This window comes from Microcaecilia unicolor, chromosome 2, assembly GCF_901765095.1.
Source record: "Microcaecilia unicolor chromosome 2, aMicUni1.1, whole genome shotgun sequence".
In the NCBI taxonomy this organism is placed as follows: Eukaryota; Metazoa; Chordata; class Amphibia; order Gymnophiona; family Siphonopidae; genus Microcaecilia; species Microcaecilia unicolor.
Window position 1 is genome coordinate 273121449 of NC_044032.1, and position 20730 is coordinate 273142178.

The 20730-nt window shown below is 44.0% G+C and overlaps 1 protein-coding gene across 3 annotated transcripts in view; it reads right to left on the bottom strand.

The window, feature by feature from the left end:
* Positions 1-20730, bottom strand: part of LOC115463549 (RNA exonuclease 1 homolog) — a 307692-nt gene that overhangs the window by 22606 nt on the left and 264356 nt on the right. The gene's annotated exons all lie outside the window — the stretch shown is intronic.

Sequence of the window (20730 nt, forward strand, 5' to 3'; positions counted from 1 at the left end):
GAACTTAGGGACCTTGCTGAGGTGAGTGACAAATGATTCACCAAGAGTGTGCCCCACTTAGAAGATCTCCCAAGCAATACCTATAGTGACAGACCACTCGTGTGGCTGCATCACCCTGCTCAGTCTGTCCACCAGATTGTTGTCCTTTCCTACCAGATATGTGGCTCTGAGCACCATGCCATGGCTGGAAGCTCACTGACAGCTTCTGATATAAACCCGTGCCTCCCTGCTTGTTAATGTAATACATTGCAACCTGTTTGAAGGAGGATAATTTGGTGCATGAGCCGATTTATAGAGCGTTCCAAATAGCCATGAGCTCCAAGAGATTGATGTAAAGATAAGTCTCCTGAGTAGACCAATGATCTTGAGTGTGAAGCTCAACTATATGAGCTCCCCAACCCAAGTTGGACACATCTGTCATCAGCATCTTGTGGGGAAAATTTGGAATGGAAGTCCAAGGACCAGATTGGGCTGAAGTGTCCACCACAAGACTGATTCCAGGAGTTCTGGAGTGACAGATGACATCCTCTAGATTCCCGAGGCCTGACACCACTGACAAGCTAGGGTCCACTGAGCTTCTCTCAAATGGAGGCATGCCATGGGTGTAACATATGAAAATGAAAGATAAAAGCAGATCAATAAAGTATAAATGAACTTTTATTCATGCAAATCTCCTCATATCACCCGACACAGGCCGTGTTTCGCCCAGAAAGGGCTGTCTCAGGGGCTATCTTGTGTATTTAACTGGCACACAAGTGTGTAAAATGTCAGCCAACTGGTAGCCGATTAGAGTGGTGTATATCAACTCCTTTCACTATTGCTGGAGTTCATACACGCCACTCTATTGCCCACATTAGCTCTACTCTCAAAATGGCTGCTGTGACCCATGTCAGTGCTTTTTGGACTCCACTCGATGCATGACATCCGGGTCCCTCAATGCCACCAAATCCTTGTGTGGACTCAGTGTTGGGTCCGACAATGACTGGCCCAACAGGGCCCTACAGTTGCCCGGCTCTGAGGCAGGCAGAGACCATCTTGGTATTAGTGTGTCCACAATGCAGTGTATATGAATTTCTGCTTTAAACCAGTGTAAGAACCTTACAGACTGCATGCAAACCCAGAGCGCAGTCCCATTTTACTGGTATAAATTCTACTCCTGGGGGACTTCTGTGCAACATTTTTGAAAATTCTGCAAAATTCTGTTTTGTAGTGTATTTCAGGCTCAACCTAAGGCCTGAATTCCATCCTTCCGTTTCCTTCTTAAGCTCCAGCCTTCCCAGTTCTCTCTCTCACTCCAACTGCAGTTCTCTGTCCCTCTAACTTATCACCTCTCGCTTAGACTATTGCAACTTGCTTCTCACAGGTCTCCCACTTAGCCATCTCTCTCCTCTTCAATCCGTTCAAAATTCTGCTGCATGACTAATATTCCGCCAGTGTCGATATGCTCATATTAGCTCTCTCCTCTAGTCACTTCACTGGCTTCCTATCCGTTTCCGCATACAGTTCAATCTCCTCTTATTGACCTATAAGTGCATTCACTCTGCAGCTCCTCAGTACCTCTCCACTCTTCATCTCTCCCTACATTCTACTACTACTATTAAACATTCTATAGCGCTACAAGACTTACGCAGCGCTGTACAAATTAACATGAAAAGACAGTCCCTGCTCAACAGAGCTTACAATCTAAATTGGACAGACGAACAGACAGCTAGGGGTAGGGAAATTGCAGTGGTAGGGGTGATAAGTGAGGGTGTTGAGTAAGAGAGTCATGGTTAGGAGTCGAAAGCAGTAGCAAGAGGTGGGCTTTAAGCCTAGACTTGAAGACAGCAGAGACTGAGCCTGACGTACTGGCTGACGTACATTCCTGCCCGGGAACTCCGTTCACTGGGTAAATCTCTCTTAACTGCACCCTTTTCCTCCACCGCTAACTCCAGACTCCGTTCCTTTTATCTTGCTGCACCATATGCCTGGAATAGACTTCCTGAGCCGGTACGTCAAGCTCCATCTCTGGCAGTCTTCAAATCTAAGCTAAAAGCCCACCTTTTTGATGCTGCTTTTAACTCCTAACCCTTATTCACTTGTTCAGAACCCTTATTTTATCATCCTCACCTTAATATTCCCTTATCTCTTGTTTGTCCTAATTAGATTGTAAGCTCTGTCGAGCAGGGACTGTCTCTTCATGTTCAAGTGTACAGCGCTACGTACGTCTAGTAGCGCTATAGAAATGATAAGTTGTAGTAGCCCCACCAACCGTGGTGACTGATGCCTCTGGATTGGACTTAGGAGAGCCAAAAGATTCTCGCACAGGGGCCTCATGACTCTTTTGGATTATTTTCTGAATTTTAGAACAGAGGTTACATTTAGAGGCTGGTGGTCAGGTCCAAGGCTCGGCAAGCACCAACTGTGAGAGTCAGATGATCTTTCTGCAACGTGAACTTTTTTTTTTGTTCTTAAAGCCACTAGGAGATTTTCTTCTATGCTTCTATACAGGTAGATCGGATCTGTAGGGGACAGGAAGGGAATTCGTGCTGGAAAGCAAGACGGGAAGGAACAGAGAAAAACAAACCGTTGCTGAGAACTAAAATGCACGCCTGTTCAACTCTGTGGAAATGGACAGATTGCTGGTCCCAGGCCATTAAGTGGGCAGGAAGGCACTTGCACATATGCATGGTACAAGGCTGTCAAAGTGTTCTGTAAATTCAGAATGCTGAGTAGCATCCATTGCTGGGCTCCATCGGATGTTGCCCAACTGTAGTATGTGTTCTCCTGTTTGTCCTCGAAGAATTATATCAGGACTGCTATGGAAGTAAAGTTTCTAGATGAAATAAAATCAAGTTACTTATCTATAGCCAGTTATTCTCCAGACACCAGGATGAATATTCTTACAACTGGGAGACATCATTTGAAGATGTACATGCAGGAGTACTCACCAATTTACTATAAATTTTTAGACTGCTGCACTACACATGTATGCACTTTCCCATTTGCTGCTGTCACATGGGACCTGATTCAGTCTACTATATAGCTTATAAATTCAACTCCAAGGGGAGATGGGCCGATATGCAAGAATACTAATCTTATTGTTCTTGAACACCTGGCTACAGGTAAGTAACTTTTCCCCAACTGGATGTAATTCTTACAACTGGAAATCCCTAGCTTAAAGAAATCAAAGAAAAGATTTGGAGGCAGAATGGACTAATAAATAAAATTTTATTAGTCCAAACTTTTTGTAGGCAGCCTGGAACTGAAAAAGGGCCTAGGGGAGTAGAGTTGGATTCTAGACCCCAAATAGATTAAGGGCTGTCTGACCAAACCAAACATTTTGTGTTGGGAGTCCTGCTCAAAACAGTAGTGAGAGAGGAATGTGTTGACTGAAGACCATGTTGAGATCTGCAAATCTCTAAGGAAGAAGATCTCAACTGGGCTACGGACGTAGCCACAGCTCTGATATTATGACTCTTTAGAGCTTGCTCAGCCTGGGCATAAGCAAAGCAAATAGGACCCAAAACAGGATCTTCCAGGTCAGGTATCTAGTGGCTCAACAGGAGCTCACAACATTTGAGATCTCCCAATGCTGTAGTGGGTCTTGCACAGGAGGCTTCTATCAAAGCAAGTCCCTCAGGAAGCGAGCAACTAAGGACTGAGCAGTGATGGTAAGTACCAATAGCACTGAGATGAACCTTAACAGAGTTGGGTCTTGAGACCTGACCGATAGATGTAGAAGGTATTCAAGCAGTTTTCTGTGCAGGATAAGGAGAAACATTTAGAGCCTTGAACTCATACCAGATGGCAAGTCTCTTTCACTTCCTAGTGTACTTGACAGACTCTCTCCAGTAGGTTCGGAGTCTATTAATATCCTCTCAACATCTAAGCCAAGAAGGCGAAGGGACTGATCAGCATGTAGGAGGTAGCCCCTGTCCTGAGTAATAAGAGCCAGAAAACACTGATCTCTAAGGGTCTTCACAGGCTAGCTGCAAGAAAAGTGGAAACTAGATCTATCGTGGCCAATAATGCATAATCAATCCTTGGTCCTGCTTTCAGTATGAGAAGCATTGGAGAATACATGTACAAAAGGTCCTTCCTCCAATGGAGGAGAAAGGCATCCAAGGTTAGTCAGCTGTGTGATCCCGTCTGGCAGTACAAACCTCGCAGTGATCCAAGGAAGGATAAGACAGCAAAAGTTCACTCAAATGTAACTAATTGGAACTAGACCCAACCTGGCCAAGTTTCAGATAACTTTCATCAGGGGTTACACTGGTTTCCAAATATATTAATACATAATATATACTGCAATTCCTGTGCTGAAGAAGAATCATTTCAAATGCAGCAAGGCAGGGACAGCACTGTTTGTACTGTCTGCTTAGATACTGCAGTGGGTTGTCTCCTGTTTTGTTTCTGATCCTAGAACAGAACTGTGAACTTATCTCATTGAAATGAGTGGCAAAATTATCTATTGAGAGCGTGCACCACTCTTAAAAAGATCTCTTGGGCTATGCCCACATCCAGATCCACTCATGAGGTTGCCAGATCTGACTCATAAGGTCCAGACAGTTCTTACCCTGTTGGGTATATTGCCCTCATTGATATCCCCTGGGATATGGCCCCCCCTTCCACATCCTGACCACTTCCTGATCCAGGGGGTATGCCTCCTTACCTGGAGATCGCAATACATTTGCAAACTAATTGTCTGAATAATAATCTGCTTTGCCAACAAATCTCTGAAAGCCTTTAGAGAGTTCCAGACTACTCTTAGCTCCATGAGGTTTATTCACTGAAGTCTCTCCTAAGCGGACCACAGACCCCGATTGTGGAGCCCATCTACATGAGCTCCCCATCACAGGGTGGATGCATCTGTCAATGTCTTTTGAACTTGTGGAACTTAGAATGGAGTTTCCTTGGTCAGGTGTGAGCTAACAACCAGGACAGAGATTCCTTGAGAAGAATCATAACAGCTTTTAAATCCTGCAGGTTTCCTTTGACCTGCAATCATTGGGGAAGACAATATCCAATGAGAATGCCTCAAATTGAGATGACATGGAGTTATATGGATGGTGCAGGCCATGTGGCCTAGCATGCTCAATGTCTGCTGAGCTGATATATGCTGACTGGTGCACTTCTGTAAACTACTGAATTCAGATTACATCCATTGCAGTGGGAGAAAAGCATGAGCCTAAGTTGTTTTGCCTGGGGAGTTGGCAGGAGTTTTCCGGCTCTCTGCTGCCTCAAGCAAAAGCAAGGTCCCTAAGATATCTGGGGGTTGAGAGGAGTACATCTACAACCTGTGAGTAGGACCTCCTCTCCCAATAGAACTCATCCACCTCAGAGAGGAGGTCTTCCTCTATCCCAAACTGCCAAATTTAAGACTAACTCCTCCTTCGCTCCAGAGACTACAGAAAGACTATCCTCTTGATCTTTCTACCCTTTCCAACCTGGACTGCTTAGGAGAAGCAGGTACAGCAAAAGTAAAGGGGAAATCTCCTGCCTATACAAAATGCCCTGTGCAACAAGAACACTTAGATGAGAAATTTTTGGGCAAAACTTACGCCCTGCTATTCAGTGAGATACTTGAGAGCTCTTCAGACCGCTCTAAGTTATATTAATGATGCTGACATTTCACCTATGCCTATTCTGTCCTGCAATGCAGATCAGTAAAAGTCATGGGATGGTTTTTATAACAAATTTAGCTTGCTGATGCAAATAGTTGTTTTACCTCAGCTATCCCCTTCTGGTTACAGTGTACTGTACAGCAATAGGGCATGTAGGAAAGTCGAGGACTTAGCAATTTTATTTAAGATCTGTCTTAGGCTCTCACCAGTAGAGACATTTTTTTTTATCCCTAGTCTAAAATTATTAATCTGTCAGTTATCAGATGAGATTTCTGTTAGAATCAGGTCCTTTTAGGCATTACATTTTTCTATCGTCCACCTGGTAACTGGTCTAAAGTTCAAGAGCTTTTCTTTGAAACTGTTTTGTATTATATTTTAGAGTCTTATTACTGAGGGATCTTAATTTGCATAGAGATGATGTATTAGAAAGATGTTAGAAATTTTACTGACATTTTAAAACTATCAGCTTAATTTTCCTAGTGGATAACCACTCACCTACAAGGTCACTATTTAAGCCCTAATATCACATCTGCCTCAGGTGCTGGTTACGTCCATATCATAACATCCAGTTCCTTGGTGAATCACTTCAAAGCTAGTTTTATCCTTTGTATGTCATTTTTCTAAGTCTTTGTTGTTTAAATGTACTAAAACTATTCTGAAGAGAAATACAATTGATTCCTCTGTTTTTTGGTCCCAGGTAGAAAGACAATTAGATTTTGACAAGACAGATCCTGTAAATTATTTTCAAACTGGCATTTGACAGTTAGTAGATTTTTCGAACAGTTAGCACCCCTGAACTAAAAAAGAAACGCAGGCATCGTGAGCAGACTCAGCTAAGCTGATGAAATAAATCTACTTGGAGGAAGCAGTTCTTTTTTTTATAAATCTGAATTACTCTTAGCAAACATCTTACGTCACTCCAATTGAGAATTCTCTTCTATACTCAAAAAGCTTTTTTTCATATAGTTTTGTGATCTATCTTCCTTCTCCTTCTTTAGGAGAAGAATGAAATTAAATCAACCTTCAGCTCAGATGCTTTCAGACTTTTTCTATCAAGATTGAAAAATTAGATCAGAATTAGTATCTATGGAAGACAGTATGTTGATTATTATCTGATAAATCCCTGATAGGATATGGTCTAATTTGAGAATGTGTCTTTCTGTCTGGTTGAAAACACTTGCAAAACCTAAAAAGGGAATTGAAACTACATTCACAAGCGGTTTACATAGTGTAATAAAAGTGAATTTTAAAGATTGTTTTCAACTCTGTCTTGACCGACCAGTGCACTCAATTAACCTTCGTGTGAGAACAAGTTGGAATGCAGAAGACAAGACACAGCTCTAATTAATTTGGTATGTGAAGAGGGGGATGGTGCTTGTTTCGGAGTTCAGCCTGGCCACCTGGACTTGGAAAACATGTGATCACGTTCCCACAGTACCTAAACAGAGAAGCATTCTGTTAATTGCCCTTAAGCTCTAAACATGAGTTCTGAGCTTAATAAAAAGGGGCCCTTGTTTGCAGCAGAGCTTTGGGGCTCATCTGTGGGTAGACATACCGCGCAGAGGACTTGTTCCTGGTTAAAGAAGCTCCTGGCTCTCGCTGTGAACTGGGGCCCCCAGCTGATGTTAAGAGCCTGGATGATGTAAGGACCAGTGATGTTGTATGTACAGTGTATATTGCTTCTTTTCCTGATCTAAGAACTCTTTGCATTGCTTAGATGTAGAGACCAGTGATGTAATGATTGTTTATATAGCTAATCATTGTAGATTTAGCACTCTAATAAAGGTCTCATTTACCTAATACGAATCCAAAAAGAATCCACGGTTAATTATGAGTAGTCTGTCAGTGAGACAGGCAGTAAATCCACAGCAGTACAATAGTATATACAGGCTACTTATTTGTACCTGGGGCAATAGGGGGTAAGTAGACTTGCCCCAGAGTCACAAGGAGTTGCAGCGGGAATCAACCCAGTTCCCCAGGATCAAAGTCCGCTGCACTAACCACTAGGCTACTCCTCCACACAAAATCCTCATCAGTTCTTGATAGTTGTCCATCTTTTCTTCTAACAGAACCTCCTGCTCAGATTTACTGGATTACCTTGTTGCTTAATTCTGCTTTATTGCAGGTGTTTATCCTCAGTAGCCTAGTGGTTGAAGCAGCAGGCTGAAAACCAGATAGATCAGGGTTCATATCCCACTGACACCCTCTTGAGGCCTTGGTAAGTCATATTTTGTTAACTCCGATTCCTAAATCTGAGGAGCTGAATCTTTTTATCTCCTCAAATTTCAGACCTATTACCAGTATACCTGATGTTTCTAAATTGATGGAATCTCTGGTGGGGATGCAGCTCTCTCAATGCATTGAAACAGTACCTGTGCTTAAATAGTGCTCAGTTTTGGCTTTAGAAGAAAGAACAGTACAGAATCCCTGATCCTTGTTCTCTTATCTAGGATTCGGAAAGCCCTAAGTTTGGGTAAACAGTTAGTAGTCCTGCAATTTGACATATCTGAAGCTTTTGATTCTGCAGATCACATAAAGCTTAGTGAGCTGGAATTTACTGGCTCTCTACTTAGGGCTTTGTAACAAACTGTGGTTATTCTGTTTTAAAGAATGGTGTTTGCTCCAATATTTGGAGGACATTGTGCAGCATCCCCCAGGGTTTCCCACTCTCCCCCTTATTATTCAATTTCTTTATGTCAGATCTTGGCTCCATATCTATGCCTGATACATTTCTCTGTTCATATGCTGACATTTGTTTTAGTTCCTGTACATTTCAATCAGATATCTCTAATTTACAGAACATTGAACAGTGTGTACTTTAAGATCAAAACATGGGCATATGATCATTTTCATAAGCTGAATGCAGATAAAACAAACATTTTATAGTTCAGCAATTCTCTTCGTGACATTCCCAATATGGTTACCTTAAAAGTTTCTCAGTATGCTCATGCATTAGAATTATTTCTGGATTCAACTTTATCTTTTGATATTCAAATAAGGTGGTGCAAAAATTCAAATTAAAACAAAACAACTTAGATCACTGCTCTTTTATTTATAAAAGAGTTTGCGCTTTGGTTGTGCAGGCTATGATTTTGCTGGATCTTGATTATTATAACTCTGCATATATCTATGTACCACAGAACATTATCCAAATTACAATTACGCCAAAATACAGCAGTGAGGTTGATTTTTTGTAGTGTATCTCCTTTGTTGAAATATTGTCACTGGCTTCCCCTATATACGCGAGTGCTGTTTTTTATTTTTATTTTATTTGCATTTATGGCTTACAAAGTAAGAAAAACAAATTTGAGAGGCAATAATGTTAAACATGCTAATTACAAATATGTGTGTTTCTCCACTCAAACATTAAAAAAAAAAAACCATGCTAACATTAGCTAAATAGACAAAGAAAAAAATTCAGAAACTAAAATTCTAAACTAATTTATCATTAGCTAAGCAATAGTTAAACAAAAATAAACAAAGCAACGTTGTTCACAAACTAGGGAGGAAGAACCAAGTAGAATTCCATGAGGAAATGGAGAAAACAAGGATTAATAAAGAAAAAGAGCAGTAATCCTGCAGACTACATGTTGAAGAAGCCACAGAAACCCCATTACCCTCCAAAAAGAATAATAATTGGGCAGATTCATAGAAAATATATCTTTTCCCTTCATAGATAACAAACATTTACAAGGAGCTGCAATTGAAAAAACTGCCCCAATGAAAGACTAGCTTGTCTATATAATAGAAATCACTTTCTCCCAAGTTGCATCCTTCTTGAGACATTCATCATCTACTTATCCGGTAAGAAAAGACAACCAAAGTAGCCCTTCCAGATATTTCTACATGCGATGATTCTAAAGTTCAGACCCTTCCCATCACCTTTAATTCAGAATCAGTATACAACAAATAATAGATCCTCTGAATAGGAGGGGTACTAGTGGCTGGTATCTTCAAAATTGTTATTAGGGAAATTTGGGTTCCTGGCAAGTCAACAATCTAGAAACTGGAAAATTAAGAAATCTCAAATTCAAACTCTTGTTTTGGTTCTCCAGGTTCTCAAAGATGATTCCTCAAACTGCTCCAATCTGGAGGATGCTGTTGGACCAATGTCTCAATGGCTTGATGCTTAACTGATGAATTTAAGGAAAGTCACAAAATTTGCACATACCGAGTAAAGTTTCTTCCATAGCAAACCACAGTGCATCCACAATGACAGTCGTCAGTTTCTCCAGCGGCTTGAGGGGAGAGTCGTTGCTCCACACTCTCACAACCACGGACTACCAACTCCAGTTCACTCCTCCCCCCCCCCCCCCCGGGCTTGCCACAAATCTACTGATGCCGGCGCGGACATCGCCAATACTTCTGGGTCTAATTGCAGGGCCAGCCACTATTCACTGGATTCACTTCCAGGACTCTCAAATTCACGCTCCAGGGACACTATCAGCAAACCCAGACAAGGAAACAGGTTTTTTTTTTTTTTGGGGGGGGGGGGGGGCAAGGTCCTCCAGGGCACAGCAAAATATCGCCATCCAAGCTCTTCCTCCAGCCCAATAGCAGATACACCCAATCCTGCAGGGACAGTAAACGATACCGTCTGACGAGGAGATAAAGTCACAGAAATGGCTGGAGGGGAAAACCCTCTGTTTTCCTCTTCTCTTTGGCATAGGAAGTCAAAAGCTGGGTGAGTAACAAAGAAGAAGCGAGTTCAATTGAATTAATGTATGTTGTTCTAGAGACTGGTGCCTGTTTTTTCCTTCCCCTAGTGGCTTGAAATATAGTAAGCACTGGAAGTCCTCTTATTTTGGTTCTGTTTGGAATGATCTGCCCTTTAAAACTTAGGTTGGAAAGCTTTTATTCCTTTAGGAGACAGTTGAAAACATATCGCTGAGAATTCTTATGCTATATAGCTTCCCCCCACTTAATATACTTTAAAAAAAATTGTAAATGAAATGCATTTGCTAGTTATGCTGTTTATCTGTATAAAATGCAGTATTGCATTTTTAAAAAAATATATTTTGTAAACCACCTAGGACCATTCGTTTGAATAAATCAATATATAAACCACAGATAAGATCATGCCAATGGGGAGGGAGACAACTGAGAAGGCTCATCTCTGTTAGCAGCCTCATAGGTGCTGCAAACATGGAGGTAATTCCCACCAAAATTGGGTCTGCTGCCACTTTGCCCAATTAGCTGATATCTGTGCTTGGTTGAAGAAACCAGAATGCTAATCATCCAATGGTCATTCAGCACTGAAAAAGGAAACTGTAGCTTTCTCCTCACACTGTCAGCATTTGAACCCTACTAAAATAGTTAACCTTTGCACCCCACAAACAGAACACTTGTTATCTTGCAGCACTACCAGTGAATCCTTGTATGGAGGCTTGTCTGATCAAAACAAAAGCTTTTCCACAGCAGCTTCTTTTCACAGACCAAAGAAGCACCAATAAAGGCAACTGCTAAGTCAAACTGTTGAACAGCAATTACATTTGGGCACCCAAGGTCCCCCTCCCTCCCCCACCCCGAAAATGTCCAAGAAACAAGAAAAACTTATCCCCTTAAGAAAAAAGGTTGGTCGGGGAAAGGACTTTCTTTAAAAAAAAATTTTTTTTTTAAGACGGACCCCCCCCCCCCCCCCCCCACCACCAGGCTGCTGCTACTTTTTTTTATTTTTAATATGACTGACCAAGAAAATTGAATAAAGATCTACCAGACCACCAAAGCATGGGCGTAGTTTTACTGTTTCATTTGGGGGGGGGGGGGGGGGGCAAAGGATGGGGCGGGCATATTAGCATATTCATTTGTGTGCCTGTGTATATATATCTATAGATACAGTGGTGGAAATAAGTATTTGATCCCTTGCTGATTTTGTAAGTTTGCCCACTGACAAAGACATGAGCAGCCCATAATTGAAGGGTAGGTTATTGGTAACAGTGAGAGATAGCACATCACAAATTAAATCCGGAAAATCACATTGTGGAAAGTATATGAATTTATTTGCATTCTGCAGAGGGAAATAAGTATTTGATCCCCCACCAACCAGTAAGAGATCTGGCCCCTACAGACCAGGTAGATGCTCCAAATTAACTCGTTACCTGCATGACAGACAGCTGTCGGCAATGGTCACCTGTATGAAAGACACCTGTCTACAGACTCAGTGAATCAGTCAGACTCTAACCTCTACAAAATGGCCAAGAGCAAGGAGCTGTCTAAGGATGTCAGGGACAAGATCATACACCTGCACAAGGCTGGAATGGGCTACAAAAACCATCAGTAAGACGCTGGGCGAGAAGGAGACAACTGTTGGTGCCATAGTAAGAAAATGGAAGAAGTACAAAATGACTGTCAATCGACAAAGATCTGGGGCTCCACGCAAAATCTCACCTCGTGGGGTATCCTTGATCATGAGGAAGGTTAGAAATCAGCCTACAACTACAAGGGGGGAACTTGTCAATGATCTCAAGGCAGCTGGGACCACTGTCACCACGAAACCATTGGTAACACATTACGACATAACGGATTGCAATCCTGCAGTGCCCGCAAGGTCCCCCTGCTCCGGAAGGCACATGTGACGGCCCGTCTGAAGTTTGCCAGTGAACACCTGGATGATGCCGAGAGTGATTGGGAGAAGGTGCTGTGGTCAGATGAGACAAAAATTGAGCTCTTTGGCATGAACTCAACTCGCCGTGTTTGGAGGAAGAGAAATGCTGCCTATGACCCAAAGAACACCGTCCCCACTGTCAAGCATGGAGGTGGAAATGTTATGTTTTGGGGGGTGTTTCTCTGCTAAGGGCACAGGACTACTTCACCGCATCAATGGGAGAATGGATGGGGCCATGTACCGTACAATTCTGAGTGACAACCTCCTTCCCTCCGCCAGGGCCTTAAAAATGGGTCGTGGCTGGGTCTTCCAGCACGACAATGACCCAAAACATACAGCCAAGGCAACAAGGAGTGGCTCAGGAAGAAGCACATTAGGGTCATGGAGTGGCCTAGCCAGTCACCAGACCTTAATCCCATTGAAAACTTATGGAGGGAGCTGAAGCTGCGAGTTGCCAAGCGACAGCCCAGAACTCTTAATGATTTAGAGATGATCTGCAAAGAGGAGTGGACCAAAATTCCTCCTGACATGTGTGCAAACCTCATCATCAACTACAGAAGACGTCTGACCGCTGTGCTTGCCAACAAGGGTTTTGCCACCAAGTATTAGGTCTTGTTTGCCAGAGGGATTAAATACTTATTTCCCTCTGCAGAATGCAAATAAATTCATATACTTTCCACAATGTGATTTTCCGGATTTAATTTGTGATGTGCTATCTCTCACTGTTACCAATAACCTACCCTTCAATTATGGGCTGCTCATGTCTTTGTCAGTGGGCAAACTTACAAAATCAGCAAGGGATCAAATACTTATTTCCACCACTGTATATATCTATATCTATATGCAAATGAATATGCTAATATGGAGGAAGGAAGGGAGATAGAAAGAAAGAGAAGAGCTGGCTTTTTTGGGAATAACCATAATGAACATGTATGATCTCATACATATACATTATGGTTATTCCCAAAAAAGCCAGCTTTCTCTCCCTTCCTTCCTTCTTTCCTCCTTACCCAGCACTCCCTCTTCCTCTCCAGTAGTATCTCCCCACCCCCTTTCCCATACCATGCCAGTGTAGACCTTAGAAATGCATAAGCTCTATATGTAGATCCTTCAAGAGGTAGTGTGTCATGATTTAGGCTCTAAAACCCTTTCTGATGTTTTGGTGCAACCTCAGTAAGGCCAACACACAATCTCTCCACTGCAAAACACTATACACAAACACACTCATAGCAGAAACACACTCATAACCTTACCAAACCATAACAGCACTAATTCCAAGGACAAGCTACACGTGGAAAGGCAGCACTGTAATTACACCGGGCACTAAAACAGCAGTATACTACCTAGTGGAAAAAAAAAAGGACTGCAAATAATACACACTAGCAGAATACTGCACCTTGATCACACATGAAACACTTGACAACAGATATGACACAAGGAACTAGAAATAAAACAATATGAAGGCAAAATACTGAACTGGAAAGTTACCTCAAGAAGTCAGACACGGCATGCAGCAATACTAGAAAAATTGAAACTTACATGCAAAATATCACAGATGCACATTTCCAAAAGCTGACATATTTCAATTAATAAATTCTGAATAAAATACATTTTTCTACCTTTGAGGTCTGATCATTTAGTTTTTCTATTCGTTTTGGTCCCAGTGTCTTCTGTTTTATGCAGTGTCTTCTTTCCATCTCATATTTTTTCACTCACCAGGTCCACCATCCTCCTGTGTCCTTATGCATCCTGTCTATCATCTGTAGCCCTGTCCCTATCCTTCCTCGAGTTTCAGTATCTGCCCTCAAAGCGTTTCCAATCCAGCCCTTAAATTCAGCAGTTTTTCCCTCCATCCACATCCAGCATTTCTCCTCATTCCCCTCCTCTCCATCCATGTGCATCTACTTCCTCTGTCTTCCCTCTCCTCCATCCATGTGCAGCATTTCTTCTCTCTCCCTTCCCCTCCATCCGTGTGCATCTCCTTTGTCTTTCCTTCTCTCCATCCTTGTCCAACAGTGGTTAGAGCACTGGTCTTGCAATCCAGAGGTGGCCAAATCCCACTGCTGCTCCTTGTGATCTTGGGCAAGTCACTTAACCCTCCATTGCCTCAGGTACAAACTTAGATTGTGAGCCCTCCTGGGACAGAGAAATATCCAGATACCTGAATTTAACTCACCTTGAGCTACTACTGAACAAGGTGTGAGCAAAATCTAAATAAATAAATTTCTCCTGTTAACTGTCCCTCCACTCCATGTCCAGCATTTCTCCTCTTCCCTCCATCCATGTGCATCTCCTTCCTGACATCCCTCCCCTCCCTCCATCCACCCATGTCCAGCAACTCTCCATTCTCCCCTGCCCTCTCCTCCATCCATATCCAGCAAATTTCCTCTCCTTTGCCCTCCATTTATCCACCCATGTCCAGCAATTCTCCTCTCCCCCCTGCCCCCTCCATCCATCCATGTTCAGCAATTCTCCTCTATCCCTTGCCCTCCATCCATCCATGTCCAGCAACTCTCCATTCTCCCCTGCCCTCTCCTCCATCTACCCATAACTAGCAAAATTCCTCTCTCCCCTGCCCCCATTCATCCATGTCCAGCAATTCTCCCCTCCCCTCCATCCATGTCCAGCAAATTTCCTCTCTCCCCCTGCCCTCCCCTCCATGTCCAGCGACCTCTTCTCTCCCCCTGCTCTCCCCTCCATGTCCAGTGACCTCTTCTCTCCCCCTGCCCTCCCCTCCATGTCCAGCGATCTCTTATCTCCCCCTGTCCTCCCCCTCCTCTCCATGCCCAGCGATCTCTTCTCTCCCCCTGCCCTCCGCTCCATATCCAGCGGCGATCTCTTCTCTCCCCTGCCCTCCCCTCCTCATCCAGCGGTGATCTCTTCTCTCCCCCTGCCCTCCCCTCCTCATCCAGCGGCGATCTCTTCTCTCCCCCTGCCCTGCCCTCCCCTCCATGTCCAGCAATCTCTTCTCTCCCCCTGCCCTGCCCTCCCTCCATGTCCAGCAATCTCTTCTCTCCCCCTGCCCTGCCCTCCCCTCCATGTCCAGCAATCTCTTCTCTCCCCCTGCCCTCCCCTCATGTCCAGTGATCTCTTCTCTCCCCCTGCCCTCCCCTCCATGTCGTGATCTCTTCTCTCTCCCTGCCCTCCCCTCCTCATCCAGCAGCGATCTCTTCTCATCCAGCAGTGATCTCTTCTCTCTCCCTGCCCTTCCCTCCTCTCCATGTCCAGCGATCTCTTCTCTCCACCTGCCCTCTCCTCCCATCCATGTCCAGCTATTGTCCCTGCCTTCCCTCAGCTCCCCGACAGCCCTCCTCTATGTTCCTTCCTCTTCCACCCCCCCCCCCACGCGCACGCTTAACCCTTTTATTTTCAGTGGCAGTGACGGCAGTGGAGAAGAAAGCACTGCAGGCTTGCCACCAGCTTCTCCCTTCCCTCACACAGTGTCCTGCCTTCTGCGATGATGTATTTCCTGTTTCCGTGAGGGCAGGACACAGTGTGAGGGAAGGGAGAAGCTAGAGGCGAGCCGACAGTGCTTTCTTCTTCACTGCTGTTGTTGTCAAAAAATAAAAGGGTTCAACGTGCGTGGGGGGGGGGGGGGGGGGAACGGAGAGGAGGGCTGTTGTCAGTTAGGGAGCTGAGAACTGAGGGCGGGACGGAAGGAGAGCTGCCTGCAGCGTTGCGCCGGCCCTGCGTTGGGGGGACACCCATGCACCAAAGGTTGCACAGCAAACCTACTACCTACCTGCTGTAGACTGAGAAATACTGAATGGCCAGGGGGTTGCACAGGGTTTCTTAAGTGATGTTACAGCTTAGTAATTTTCAGTCTTCACTTGCTGACAGGACAAACCTATGCACCTGGTCTGGTCTGGTGGGACAATAAGGAATGAACCATTTCTTCACTGACTTGTCCTCAACTTGCTCATCAGAAGAGACAATGATTTACTTGTAAGGGGACTGGACATTGTTGCCATAACTTACTCTTATGGGTGTTGTTGATCAGTAAGCGTCAGTGACAAAAATCCATGGACTGCTACTTGGCTTGAAAATTATCTAATTTGTACAATGGGCACTGGACTGACATAGCAAGCACATTGAGCAATAGTGATCTACAAATGGAATATCATTTCAAACTTTTTTGAAAAATTCTTTGAGTTGTGAATTTAAAATGGCCTATTTTCTTCTTTTTACTTAATTAGATGGTTGTGCTTTCCATAGTCTGTGCTGCTATTTCCAAGGCTGTCACGGCCAGCCTTAAAAGGCACGTAGGAAAAGCATGCACAATAAATCCTGGCCACACGTAATGCAAGTCCTGCTTTGGGGAGCACCACAGCCTGCAGAATTACTTCCAGGGCTGCCTGGGCAAAAAAAACACTTGAAACACATGCAAGACACTTTAGGTGGGGTACTTACTGTACCTGAATGCAACTCAACTTGAGCTACTATTGTAAAGATGTGATCTAAATAATCCTCCAGTGTATCTGATAAGGTGGGGACACACCAAGGCACACGGCCATTTGTGTGTTTCTTGTCAGACCTGTAAAGAGCTGCTTCAACTTCTGTATTAAAAAGCTAATTTTACCTCTAAGGGAGAAGATTCCATGCCAAGATAAGAGTAAAAATCTGGAGGAAGTGACGTCACCGGGAGAGATGGCAGCCTAGCTTAGGAGCTCCGTCTCCTCGCGCCAGATATCAGCTTTAAACAGCAATAAAAAACGGCAAAACGCGAGAAAAAATAGCGAGATCAGCTTGTTAAAATCCCCCTTCGGTAGAATTGGCGATGAGCAAGACGCCCGCTGCACGCAAAAAAGAGATCGAGCGGTCTAAGAAAAACATGACCGGAAAAAGCGCCAAACGCCACGAGTCACCAGAGCGAGCCTCGCATTCCGACTCCGAATCGGCCCAGTCTCAGGCTGAACAGCGACACCCGCCCTCCAAAAAAAGTATCCCACCTGAACTGCGGAGGTTCTTAGCAAATATCCAGGCGGAGATAAAACAGTCGAAGGACGAAATCCTGGAACGCATGGATTCCCTGAGCACGGATCTCCGTGAGTTGGGGGGGCGGGTGGAAGATGTCGAACTTAAACTAGACGAACAGGCAGAGACCTTGCTTAAACATAATGAGCAACTGCTTGAACTGGACAAACATCGATTGGAACTAGAATATAAGTTAGATCTGGAAAATCGAGGGAGGCGAAACAACCTTAGGTTTCGGGGGGTGCCAGAAGGAGGTGAAATAGAGAACGTTACACAGATTGTGCAGACGATATGTGCCTCCTTACTTGGCCCCGAAGCTGGAGAAAACAAGGTGGAACTAGACAGAGCGCATAGAGCGCTTGGAGCTCGCAAAGAACAGCAACAGCGAGATATTATTGTCCGCTTCCACAAATATGAAACCAAGGAATTGATCATGACAAAGGCGCGGAAAGCGCAGAATCTGGAGTTTGGAGGCACAAAGGTTTTGGTGTATCAAGATTTGTCACAATATACCCTGCAGCAACGACGACAAATGAAACCAGCCCTAGACATCTTAATAAAACACCAAGTGCAATACAGATGGGGCTTCCCGTTTTCTTTGAACTTTACCCTGAAGGGTAGTAAATACCGTGTGCGATCCTTGCAAGAAGCCTGGGAGGCCTTGAACGCAGCAGAATTGGTGAACTCGGCTGTCCCACCAATTGAGCTGGCATCATCTACCATGGCTAAGCTTCAGGGCTGGCAACGAGCATCGGGACAGTGAGACGTGGCAAAAATAAGAGATGATTGGACAGATTGCATCACAGAAAAGGACATTTGAAATAAGTAATTGGACATGGAAATATGTCTTTGTGCCTAGTCCTCGTTGGTCTGTCAGGAACTGTTCAAACAGACGACCAAATTTGGGGGACGACCAGCTAACTGTTGCTGTGAGGTGAAGGTTGTGGGTTTATAAGTTTGATTGGATTGCACGAATGCTATGATGTGGCTGGCTGAGGCTGGAAGTGTAAAGACACACTTTATGGGATCTAACATTAGGTTGAAGGGGGGAAAACTAGGATTATAGACAATATCTGTTGAATGTTGGAATGCAATTAGGCGGGAGGGGGGGGAAGCCTGGCTGGGATGTCGGGAGTGTTGTGACCCACTTGCTCAGACCCATCTAGGGGTTTTTATACTCCTGGTTGGTGTAATAGAGGGGAGATGACGGGGAGGGTAGGGGGGAACGGGATGAGGGAGGGTTGTGGGGGGAGGGAAGACAAAGGTAACAATAATGGCTTTACTGAACTGTATGGCTCACAAAGGGGATGTACATTGCTTTATTTCCTGCAGACCTTAGCTCTTTTAGACACACTAAGACATGTGTCCTGAGTTGAAGATAGTCTCCTATAATGTCAAGGGACTTAACATGCCCCAAAAGAGACAGAAGCTCTATAGTGAACTCCACAGGTTAAAACCACAAATAGTTCTCTTGCAAGAAACACACTTGCGTCGCAAACACGAGAAATTTCTCTCCTGCCCTGGCTACTCAGGGGTCTATTTTGCGTCCGGGGGGGACTCAAGGAGGGGAGGAGTGGCGATATTGCTGCACTCTTCACTGGGAGCACAAGTGACGCAGACCAAAAGAGACCCTGGGGGGCGTTATTTATTCATACAACTTAAGCTAGGCCAAGTAGCCCTCACGATAGCTTCAATGTATGCCCCAAACTCTGGACAGGGGGAGTTTTTTAAACAAAATTCGAACCTTATTGGGGACCTTTACTGACGGGGCGCTTATACTTGGGGGTGATTTTAACGCAGTAATGAACCCAGGACAAGATCGCTCAGGGACAGTTAGAGCCGAGGGGCACAAAGAAGCACACTCATTGGCCTCGTTGGCTTATTCCCTGGGACTCTTAGATCTTTGGAGACTGACACATCAAATAGAGCGGGATTACATTTACTATTCCCCGGTACATGAAACATACTCCCGTATTGACTACATCTTCCTAGACACAACATTAGTGGAACTAGGTCCGGACGCTGGAATTGGTAGTATGATGATATCTGATCACGCCCCAATATGGGTCACTCTCCCAAATATCCAGACTGAAATGAAAGACAGACGCTGGTCTTTGAACGTGAGCCTGTTGCAGGATGAACAGGTGGTGGAGGGCTACAAACAGGTGTTTAAAGAATACTTGGACCACAATTTAGCTTCTGGTCCACCATTGCATGTGGTGTGGGACGCTTTAAAGGCGGTGTCCAGAGGACACTTTTTGCAATTGGCTAGTGCTCGGGCCAAGGCCCGTAGAATTCGTTTAAATGCAAGCCTCAGAGCACAATATGTAGAACTGACGTAAAGTGTATGAATTAAACTGAAAGCAATTGTTTCGTACTATATTCTATGCTCTATATAAATACATACACATCTGTCATCACATCAGTGTATTTGGGAACGGTTTTCAGTACATATCCGGGTACATTAAGGAGCAGTAAGAGTGTTTTCAGCACACGAGTGGTGTTTTTTTCCCGAGCCATATGATGGTGCGCTGGGCCCACGCCTTAGAGTCTGAATCTCTGGCCTGGCTGGGTGGCGATACTGAGGCTTTTTTTTCTCCACTGCTGGTGCAAGGTTTGTTCAGCTGTTTGGCTGTGTGGGTGACAGCAGAAGTATTTATTGATTTTTACACGCAGCGTGTTTAGAGTTTCTATTAAATTTTAACTGCCATACACTTGACCATTCTTCTAAGGTTCCGAGATCCCTTCTCATCGTTTCTACTCCCTCCAGGGTATCCACTCTATTGGCTATTTTCGTGTCATCCGCAAAAAGGCACACCTTTCCTTCCAACCCTTCAGCAATATCTCCCACAAATATATTAAACAGAATAGGCCCCAGCACCGACCCCTGAGGAACTCCACTGCTCACCTTTTTAATTAGCTACATGACAACTGGCAGAACCATTCCAGTTCTTGTACTTGTTTGTAAATGCTGCTTGTAGTGTTAGAAAAAAGTAAATTTTTGTTGAGCTAAAAATGAGAGAATGAAACTTGGCTGTCCAATGAATCTGGTGCAAACTTTGGTCCAGCACACAAGGAAAAATGCAAAACATGATCTATAATTGAGAAGGCCCATAAATTAACATAGTACGTGGGCAATGAGTGGCACATTAAACAGTTCTGATTCAATTCATTAACTTATTTATAGGTGCATCTCATTGCATAAAATGTCATCTTTTGATAGTGCAGTAGCCCCATTTAATTATGAAACAAATTTAATATTTACAAATATTCATGAAGTCTGAACTTTCTTCTATGTCTCTTCTCATTTCCAGTAAAGTTAACTCGCCCTTTGCCACAGCATTGTTCACAGAATAAGGAGCAGAGAGCATGGTAGCTAATTCAGTACTCAACAGCACAATCTGACACACAAAAATGCAGTAAGATATGTGTTGATGGCTCTCTAATTTGTGAAGCTGTAAGGACCTATAATTTGGATTAGACTGCAGCTGTTCTCTTTATTATCCCCAAGACCACCCAGTCTTGCCTAATGATTGGATTGGCCCT